At 42.3% G+C, this 11,177-nt stretch overlaps 2 pseudogenes across 2 annotated transcripts; one reads left to right on the top strand and one right to left on the bottom strand.

Moving 5' to 3' along the window:
* Window positions 1–1,906: 1,906 nt before the first annotated feature.
* LOC311529466 (olfactory receptor 10A4-like) lies at window positions 1,907–4,861 on the bottom strand (annotated as a pseudogene). Its single transcript has 2 exons — window positions 4,198–4,861; window positions 1,907–2,183 (listed from the first exon to the last, which is right to left on the bottom strand). The product of its transcript is annotated as an olfactory receptor 10A4-like (transcript).
* Window positions 4,862–6,862: 2,001 nt separating this feature from the next.
* Window positions 6,863–10,721, top strand: LOC311529465 (olfactory receptor 11L1-like; annotated as a pseudogene). The gene is made up of 2 exons: window positions 6,863–6,902; window positions 10,063–10,721. The product of its transcript is annotated as an olfactory receptor 11L1-like (transcript).
* Window positions 10,722–11,177: the final 456 nt, after the last annotated feature.

The raw sequence follows: 11,177 nt of genomic DNA, 5'->3' as shown, positions 1-11,177 counted from the left end.
TCAAGTTAACTTACCCTTCCTCCCCTTTGGCCTCTCACAACCTGCAAAGGAATCTTTCACTTCACACTAAGACCTTCAGCCCTTCCCAAAGCACCTCTCAAGGCATGTCAACGTTAGCAATATATAATGCTGATCTGTCTCCCTCGGGAACCCTCTGAAGGAGGGGGCCATTGGATTGTGACACTGGGGCACTGAGAAATTCTTCCTTCCTTCATGATGTCAGTCCTCCTCACTTGCCTGGATCTCCTGTTCAGGTCCTTCAGCCTCATTCATTGGTTTCTGATCCAGCATTTCTCCAGCCCATTTTAAATGTATTTACTTATTTTATATGTATTTCACATATGTATTTTATAGATATTTTGCATATATACATATGTATTTTGTATATGCACATATGTACATAGGTATTTTTACATATTCTGCGTATTTTACATATGTATTTTACACATATTTATATGTATTTTTGTATGTATTTTTATACATTTACACGTTATCTATTGCTTAATTTTCCTCCATTCTTTAGTCAACACATTATCCATTGAATTTTACATAACCTGTGCATTACTTATCCACAAATGTTAATCATCAAATGTCTACAATTTTCTTGCTGAATTTGTAGTTTCTGGGTCATGTTGGCCTGGGCCACTCTGCTTCTAAGATTCCCAGAGAAAGGGATTTTTCTTTTGTTTATCATTACATGTTCGTACCTCTTAGTTACATCTTCCAACACGACAGGTTATTTATCTTGCCAACAATATCATTTTAAACAAATCAGCAAATTATATCAAAGAGATATAACAAAAACCATCACATACTGCCAGCCAGTGCATCTCAGAGTCTCAATGTATTTTAAGCTTCCGATGAATGCATTATAGGGATGTTTAGTGAAAGAAGACATATAGTCATGTAAATGCTGAACAAGGTATAGAGGTTTTTAATTTGGTATTTATTATACAGCTGCAGAGATATAGGTAGAGAAGCAAACAGAATAGAATCTCTCATCATAAAAACGTAGAAAGGAATTTTTATCATATAGTTATACTAGGAGGTACCATGTACACTAGCATTTGGTGCAATATTATTATACATTGATCGAACCACTTGTAGTTTATGAGTTTATCACACAACTATTATTTTACATATGTAATATAAAATTCCTCTGACTCAGGAATCACCAGGTGAAACTCTCTGCCGTGTGTTAAGCAGAATGTCAGACTAGATGATCAAAATGGTCCCTTATGGCCTTTTAATCAATGAATCTAAGATATACATAGTCTGTTAGAATAGAGTTCTGAACCTGTGCAGAATGCCATGGAAGTCAAGAGAGAGCTTCCAGAGTTGTTGTGTGACCTGATCAAGTTAGGCATTGAAAGATCCATCAGTCTTACACAGGAAACTGCATAAGTGCTGAGAAATATTATTTAAAATTAGGCAACAGGGAGCACTGGGGAAATCCATTACACAGCCAAAAAAACCTAGTCCAACCCAACCTAAAACCTAAAATGCTGCAATGAATTGACAAAGCAGGAAAAGGAGAAGCCTGAATGGAGTTATATATAGAGCTGGTTGGAATTTTTCCATCATTAAAATTTTGGTGAAAATTGTTAAATTTGCAAAAACCAAGGTGAACATTTTATGAAAGGGTTTTCATTTTAAGCTTTTTTTCTTTCACATTCCAAATTTTGAAGATATTTAAATTTTTGGGTTTTTTGGTAATAAAAGTTTCTCTTCCCATTCTTCTGATAGGTTTAGAAGTCAAAGTTTTTCAAATGGCAAAATTTCAATTAAAAAAGTGCAGGTCATCGGGAGCAATTCAACAAAACATTCATGAATTCCCCCCATTCCCCCTGTTTTAATTAACTCTACTTTTCATTCTCTGTTTTCTTCAGTTGTGTGAAAAGATACTCTACTTTACTGTATTCCTGAAGGCTCCCTTCACCTCTTTGTTCCTCAGACTGTATATTGTGGGGTTCAACACAGGTGCCGCAACTGTGATCACAAGGGAAATCATTTGATCACTCTCTGGGGTGGAGATAGACTTGGGCCTCAGGTAGGCAAAAAGGGTCATTCCAAAGAACAAAGTCACCACCATAAGGTGGGAGGAGTAGGTGGAGAAGGATTTATGCCTTCCCTCCTCTGACTGCAGCTTGAGGATGGTGGAGATAATGCACATGTAGGATAGGCTTTGTCATAACCATAGGGAAAGCGTAAATTCCTCCTTACCTGTAAGGGATTAAGAAGCTCAAGTAACCTGATTGGCACCTGACCAAAGGAACCAATGGGGACAACAGATACTTTCAAATCTGGTCAGGGGGGAGAGGTTTTGTTCTGGGTTCTTTGTTTCTGTGGCCGTTCGCTCTTGGGACTAAGAGGATCCGGATATCAGACCATGTTCTCCAAACCTTTCTGAACAAGTCTCTCATATTTCAAACTTGTAAGTAGCAGCCAGGCAAGGCGTATTAGTTTACCTTTGTTTTCTCAACTTCTGAATTTTCCCTTTGCTAGAGGGAAGTTTATCCCTGTTTTGTTGTAACTTTGAAACTAAGGCTAGAGGGGGTTCCTCTGTGCTCTTTGAATTTTCTGCTACCCTGTAAGGTTAACTACCAGCCTAAGTTTACAGAGGCGATTCTTTTACCTTTTTCTCTTTAAATAAAATCCTTCTTTTTAAGAACCTGACTGATTTTTCCATTGTTCTAAGACCCAGGGGTTTGGGTCTGTAGTCCCTTTGTGACCTATTGATGAGGATATATGCTCAAGCCTTCCCCAGGAAAGGGGGTGTAGGCTTGGGGGAATTTTGTGGGGGAATAGGACTCCAAGTGGTCCTTTCCCTGATTGTTAAATCACTTGTTGGTGGCAGCGATCCCACGGCAAGAAAGGAATCTGTGCCTTGGGGAAGTTTTAACCTAAGCTGGTAAGAATAAGCTTAGGGGGGTCTTTCATGAGGGTCCCCACATCTGTACCCCAGAGTTCAGAGTGGGGAAGGAACCCTGGCACAGCTAGTGAAATCTGCCTACCTGAGTTTGGAAGCATGCTCCCAGCTGTGGTGTAGATATGCCCTTAATGTCCTTGGGCAAGGTCCACATAAAACAGGCTGCTTGATTGAACCCAGACTCTGAGTTTCAAGGTTCTAGCATGTCTATTAGGTATAGCCCATACTCCCTGGACTGTCAGCTCTGCTGTTCACTCTGTTCTGCCATCCTGCAGCTTTGTCTTTGAAGGAGAAATAAAAATGGATGTAACAGAATGACAGCGTTTGAAATTATGGTATCATTGGACAATATTAGTGCTTCCCATCCTGGTCAATAATGTTCTCTCTTTACTTTTTAAAGAAAATTTGTGTTTTCAGTTAAACAAATTTTCATGGAAAGACTTTATCTATCTATCTATCTATCTATCTATCTATCTATCTATCTATCTATCTATCTATCTAAAAGTTGGGGTTTTTTTTCCTTTGGGGAGGGGGATTCTTTTGGTTGGAATTTTTCAGCTTGCAGCAGGAAACGATTGGTTCTCTGTTGCAAATATCTCAATGTTTGGAAATTTCGGGGACTTTTATGAGAAGAGAACATTTTCTAATAAAGAAAAAAAGACAATAGTAAACTTACTGTGTTCGTCTTTGGACAGTTCTTCCCAACTTGCAAAGCATTTGATCCGAGCAGTGCTCAAAATTATTGGCCATTATCTATCAAAATATTTCCATGCACAACAATCTCTTTATCTCTCTCATGAACTCATCACTGCATTATCCAGCACCAATTTTCATGTTCCATCACTAGATTTCTGAGTTGCTGGGGCTCTCTGCAGTTCCAAGAAGACAGGGATACATTCCACAGATGGGCACTTTCTGCTCCACTCCTGGGGCAGGCTTGGCTGAGAGGCAAATGATTAAATGGGATCAGGGACTGGAAGCCCCTCCCAGCTCTACAGCTTGACATGACTACAGCCCAGTAAGCACCTCCTTTGGGGCTAAATAGTTGAATCAGGTTTCCAGCATTCTGAGCCCAACTATGATCTCACCTGTGAACAAACCACCCTGACAATATACTCTAACTGACCCCACAGGGGGAGAACACAACCCAGCCTGGATCTTACAAAATGGCAACGTCTCTGGAATGGAATAAGAATAAGCTTAGGGGGTCTTTCATGTGGGTCCCCACGTCTGTACCCTACAGTTCAGAGTGGGGAGGGAACCCTGACAGGGTTATCAAAAAAAAAGGGCCCATGATGAACAAAACTGACACAGACAAGACATTAATCTTATTTTTGGATGTGTCCATGCGTGCCATCTTCACCACTTGTGGGATGTTGCAGAAGAAGTGGTGGATGCGGCTGGAGCCACAAAAGGGCAGGCTGAAGATCCATGTGGTCTGAGCTACTTCCACAGAGATGTCGATGGTCCATGAAGCACCTGCGAGCTGTGCACACGCCCAGCCACTCATGAGAGTTCTGTAGTGCAGGGGGTGACATATGGCCACATAGCGGTCATACGCCATGGCTGCTTGGAGGCAGCATTCCATCAGGCCCATGATGATGATGATGTACATCTGGGCAGCACAGCCTGCAATGTTAATGGTCTTTTGCTCCACCAAGAGGTGAACCAGCAGCTGAGGGACCACACTGCTAGTGGAGCAGATATCCAAGAAAGACAGGTTCACCAGGAAGAAATACATGGGGGTGTGGAGTGAGGGGTTTAGCTTTATAGGAGGATAACAAGCAGGTTCCCCATGAGGGCGACCAAGTAGGTGACCAGAAGCACCAGAAACAGAAGGATCTGCAGCTTGTTAAGGTTTGAAAACCCCACCAGGATGAATACATCGGAGATGGTCTGATTCTCTCCAGGGTCAATCTCAGAATAGATCATCTGTAGGGGTGACAAAGAAAGATACTGAATCTGAGGAATAAACCTGTGGATGTGAATCAAATAATTCATACTGGTTTCCCTTCTGTTGGGATGCTTCAGACTAAAACCTGCTGCAATTCTGTATAGAAATATGTAACTGAGCACAATCCTCAAGCATAAACTGATGTAGGCACATTGATGTCAATCAAGCTATGCCAATATAGATCAGCTGGAGATCTGATCACTTTCATAATGGTGGAAATACAGCTGTTTTACAGCAGACAGGGATCTGATAAATTGACTCTAAAGGAGCTACATCAGTTTACACCAGCAATGGAGGTATACCACTTTCCAGCATCATCATTTTCCTCTTCAAACACATTTTTTTCCGTCTACATAAAAATTCAAAAAGGGATCAATGTTTCTTTCTTTCTTTCTTTCTTTCTTTCTTTCTTTCTTTCTTTCTTTCTTTCTTTCTTTCTTTCCCCTCTGAGTGTTACTCTACAGCCACATTTATCAAATAAGATTTCTCAAATGAGGGCAAATTCTGATCTCATTCGGATCTTAATCACCAGAATTGTGATATGAATGCAAGTATTCCCACTGCAGTTACAACTCACATAAGTGAGGACTACTCACGTGAGTAAACTGATGCTGCTGATCCCAATATGTTTGAAGCACTTTAAAGAATGAGAAGCACAATAAATGGTGAAAACAATGGGGGATTTTGGCCTTTTGTGTACTAAAAAATGTTATTCTTCCCTAAATATTAGAGAACAATTGAAATCATTCCTGCCTTTATCATCACAGCATCCGAAATGCATTGGTTTCTCTCAATATACAAAAGAAGACCTAGGGCCAGGTCCTTTGCTGACGTAAATCTTAACAGCTCCATGGGTATAAAAAGATCTATGCTGATTTACACCAGTTGAGGATCTTTGTCTTATGACTTTGCTATAGAATTTTACAAGAAGGAAGATCCTACTTTAGAAGAGATAGTTTCCACAGATGTTCTACTTCAAGGTTACTTGTTGAAAAAGAACTTCCTAATAATGGGTATGAAAGTGAAATGACAGAGTTGAAATAAAAATGAGCAATAAAAATATCATATTTTGCATATTCTTAGCGCCTTCAATATGTGGCTCTCAAAGCAATGCGTCAAATAATGGTGAGCTACTAAGGGGGAAACTGGGAATGATAGGTGGCATGATAGGGGTGAAGAGACTGGGTTTACACAGCAAGTCAGCATTCCTGATACGTGAAACTCTCCCATAACCACAGAACCATTCTCCTGGAAATTGAACACACACACACACACACACAGACACTCACACACATTCAAAGGGAATGAAATAGAGAAAATTAAATCCAACAACCAAGAGTGCACTACACTGAACAATTTAAAACAAAAGGGAATGGTTTTATCTAAATAGGGAGACCTGGGTAAGAGGTGGGAATTCTTCTGCCTCCCTCTTAAGGGAACCTACTTTGGGGAACCTATCTTGACATTTGTGAGTACTTTCCTCAGCACAACCATTGCACTAAATGCAGAGCTGGCTCAAAAATGTGAAATTCCAATATTCCAATATTAGTTTTCACCCTGAATTGATATGAAAAGTTGAAATAGCAAAACCTCTAATTTTGATTCAGAAGACTTCATATGAAATCGAATGGAAAATTGAAAACTGACATCAACATCAACATTTTCTCATGGAAAACATTAATACTGATTAAACCATTTATTCAGAAGGGATTTGGATTTATTTCTTTATTTGTTGGCTGATATTTGGAGTGGCTCTAAGTAAATGGAGAAATTTACTCATAATTAGGAATAAGGTCTGTATAGATGCTTTTCACTTGCAGTTGAGTGTTATTTTCACAGCTCTTCAAGGCATCTGGACACTCCATTTACATACAGGAGAACATGAAATCAACAAAAGGAACATACATTATGTGTAGAGCCTGCAAATCGTCAGGTGTCCACTTTATATCCGTGGAACATTTTTGCGGATAGCAGCGCAGATGCGGATAAAAACTTTGTATGCGTGCAGGGCTCTGACAGGTAAGAACCGGGCAGGCAGCTGTGAGGAGCCACAGTGCGGACCCTTTACTTGAGCTGGACAGAGGTTCCGGGGGCAGGGACTTGGGCCGGGGGCTATTCTGGCCCTCCATCCAGAGCAGGCGGATGGTCTACTGCGGCTCCCCGCCGCTGCCCACCCAGCTCTTACCATGGCTGGGCTGCAGGCCGGGCAGGCCCCCTGCTGCAGCCAGAGAGCCGTGCTGGCTGCTGTAGGGAGCCTGGGTTCCATGGTAAAAGTTCCACCTGTCTGGTGTGGGGGGCCCGAGTAGCCCCCGGGCAGTTAAACAGGTCACCCTCCCCTCCTCCTCCAGCGCGGCCAGTGTGGAGTCCAGCTGGGGACCATGGTGGACCCTCCACCTGCCCGTGGGGTGGGGAGGGGGCTGAGAGCAGCCCCAGGCCGTGTTCCCGAGGGAAGGTGGAGGGTCTGAGACTCCCGAACAGCTCTCTCTGACCAGGCTCAGGCAGAGGGGTGCCTCAGAGCCTCAGGCTGGCCATGGTAAGTACAGCACTGCACATCCGCAGATATCTGCGTATATCTGCACCCACACATGTGGCTATCTGCCGATATTTTTTGTGAATCGCGTATCGGATGCAGAAATACATTTTTCCTATTTACGGAGGGCTCTCATTATGTGAAGAGAGGGCTGAGGTAAATTCAGCTAAAAGAGACAACCACTTAACTCTTGGGCACCAGGTGTGGAGCATGTGCCATGGTCACATCCTGGGAGTAGACTCTCTTATTAAAAGAGATCAGACTGAGCTTTCCCAGCCAACTGTATTCAGATCCAAATACAAGACCCATCTCAAGAAACAACATTTCCACTTTGATTCAATGGATGATTATAAGAATTGGGGAACAGAGGGCAGTAAGGATAAGAGGAAGAAGCAAGAAAAACCACCACCAACACAACAACAACAGCAACAAAACTAATAAATAGAGCCATGGCCTGGGGATGAATATGTCTAGTGTGTATCTATCACTCTGGTGGGCACTATGGAAATATGGGACCAGAATTTCACCTAGAGTAAATTAGCAAAACACCACTGAAGTCAGGCTTATGACCTGACCCATGATTGTTAATTAGTTCAGTTCAGAATGATAGATTCAGAGACAAATAGCTCAACTGATATGCTAATAGACTGCCAGATAGATAGATAGAGAGATAGATAGATATGAATACAGACAAAACCCATTTGCTCGGACACACAGTAAGATTCTCTGCCCAGGTATGGAAAATTCAAATGAAGAAACCAGTGACCATTGCAGACTGGGGTACAGTGTCCATGGACTTCAGTGGGAGAATGGTTAGGGCTTAAGTTTTTCATCTATAACCTACCTTGTTTAAGAAGAGTAGTTCCTTCTCCCAGCTGCAGACGCTATATGTGCTGAAGGAAACAGGTATTCTTATTTCATTCACTGGCTTCTGGGACCTACTCCCTGAAGGAAATTTCTTGTAATATTCCTTAGAGGAAGAACAATTCTGCAATCATTTCATAGGCAGTTCTATCATCATCAATCATCATAATCATCAACATTGTCATCAAATTATCATTATTATGTGTGTTTTCTAGACGAAAATCATAATGGGATTTACTAACTGTGGTAAAGTGTGTGATACTTTTTGTCTAGAAAATCAGAGACATGATGAGGAAGGATTGCTTGTTCAAAAACAATACAAATAGACAGGAACAACACCCAAAGCTCATGACTCCTGTCATAAATATAAAGGGAAGGGTAACCACCTTTCTGTATACAGTGCTATAAAATTCCTCCTGGCCAGAGGCAAAATCCTTTCACCTATAAAGGGTTAAGAAGCTAAGGTAACCCTGCTGGCACCTGACCCAAAATGGCCAATGAGGGGACAAGATTCTTTCAAATCTGGAGAGGGGGGGAGGCTTTTGTCTGTCTGTCTGTCTGTCTGTCTGTGTGATACCATTGCTGGGAACAGATCAACAATGCAAGCTCTCCAACTCCTGTAAAGTTAGTAAGTAATCTAGCTAGAAAATGCGTTAGGTTTGCTTTGGTTTTTGGCTTGTAAATTCACTGTGCTGGAGGGAATGTGTATTCCTGTTTTTGTGTCTTTTTGTAACTTAAGGTTTTGCCTAGAGGGATTCTCTATGTTTTGAATCTAATTACCCTGTAAGGTATTTACCATCCTGATTTTACAGAGGTGATTCTTTTACCTTTTCTTTAAATAAAATTCTTCTTTTAAGAATCTGATTGATTTTTCATTGTTCTTGAGATCCAAGGGTTTGGGTCTGTGTTCACCTGTACCAGTTTGTGAGGATCTTATTATCAAGCCTTCCCCAGGAAAGGGGATGTAGGGCTTGGGGGGATATTTTGGGGGGAAGACGTCTTCAAGTGGTTTCTTTCCCTGTTCTTTGTTTAAAACACTTGGTGGTGGCAGTGTATCAGATTTTTAACCTAAGCTGGTTCCCAAGGCAAGAAAGAAATCTGTGCCTTGGGGAAGTTTTAACCTAACCTGGTAAGAATAAGCTTAGGGGGTCTTTCATGCAGGTCCCAACATCTGTACCCTAGAGTTCAGAGTGGGGAAGGATCCTTGACAATCCTAGAGTCCGTCCCTGCAGCTCAGCACCCTCTAGTGCCACACTGGGACACTGCTAGCAGCACTAACTAAGGGGGAAGAGTGCCTCAAATTGAGCATCCCATCCCACTCCCAGTAGCACAGCCTCCACTACGGCCAGGCTGAAGTAAGGGGGTCAGAACTGTCTAAGAAATGAGAGTGCTCCCAGCTGAGCCCATCACCCCTACTACCCCCTAGCACTGCTCAGCTTCCACATAGCGTTTTTTCTAATGGTCCTGGGAACTAGTCCTGATTCTGGTCCCACTGCAAACTTACTGGAATCAAAGGGAATAGTCCTGCTGACTTCTACGGGCTTTGCATCTGGTCTTCTAGGAGGTAAATGGGCCCTATGGTTGGGGCAGTGGAGTCTAAGACTGAGAACTCCTGGGTTCTGTTTCCAGCTCTGGGAGGGGAGTGGGGTCTAATATTTAGAGCAGTTGGGAGTGGGAGTCTGAGCTCCTGGGTTCTAATTGTGGTTCTGAGATGAGAGTTGGGCACACAATATGAACATCAGGGAACTGGAGTTGTCAAGGTTCCTTCCCCACTCTGAACTCTAGGACTCAAGGACCTGGGGAACTTGTCCTGCTTGGAGATCTGCTACACCTCCAGCATCCTGCCCTGGGTGCTGGCCAGTCTCCTCACGGGGGACGGAACCATTTCTGTTAGTGGCTGCATGACACAATTTTATTGTTTTGGTATCCTAGCAGCCACAGAATACTATCTGCTAGCAGTGATGTCTTACGATTGGTATCTAGTGATCTGCAATCCACTCTGTTATGCCACTCTGATGAACGGCAGTGTTTGTTTCCAGCTCGCGGCTTGTTCCTGGACAAGTGGCTTTCTGAGCAGTACCATAGTAATCATTTTAATGACTAAAATAAAGTTTTGTGGCTCCAATGAAATTGACTATTTCTTTTGTGATTCCTCACCCATCATAAAACTATCCTCTACTGTTACCCAGTTTCTAGAACTCACCATTTTCATGGTCTCCTGCGTCAGGTGACTAGTCCCATTTCTATTCACATTGGCATCCTACGTTTGCATCATCAACACCATCCTGAGAATTCCTTCCACCACCGGGAGGCAAAAGGCATTTTCTACCTGCTCCTCTCACATTGTCACTGTCACAACATTTTATGGGACTCTGATTATTGGCTGCATGGTTCCAATTGCCCACCATTCAAAGGACTTATACAAGGTATTTTCTGTCTTCTAAACAGTCCTGACCCACATGGTCAACCCCCACGTCTACAGTCTGAGGAACAAAGAGGTCAAAGAGGCCCCGAGAAGGGCTGTCAGTAAGTTTCTGGCTTTTGCAAGACTTCAGACTGTAAAATTAACAGATCTCTATCAGTCACCTACAGCAGGAGATTCTGGAAGACTGGCACCTCTCCCCAATCAGCTAATTTTGATCTTTGCAGTTGTAAAATAAGATTGAGATTTTTAAAAGGGACTTTAGGGGTTAGGAGCACTGTATTCCATGCTTTGATTTTCCAGAAACTTTTGGAGGGTTACTTAGGGTGATATCTCAAAGGAGTTGAAGGGAGTTAAACACCTACATTGGAGTTAATCACCAAAGGGATTTAATCACCTAAATTGGAAGTTGAGTCACCTAATTCCTTCACATTTCTTTGGAAATCCTGCCCTAAAACTTTGGCAGACATGGATTTCA

Source organism: Lepidochelys olivacea, assembly GCF_965140295.1.
Source record: "Lepidochelys olivacea isolate rLepOli2 genome assembly, chromosome: 13".
In the NCBI taxonomy this organism is placed as follows: Eukaryota; Metazoa; Chordata; order Testudines; family Cheloniidae; genus Lepidochelys; species Lepidochelys olivacea.
Note: the sequence above shows the minus strand (reverse complement) of the source record. Positions and strands in the feature narration are given on the sequence as shown.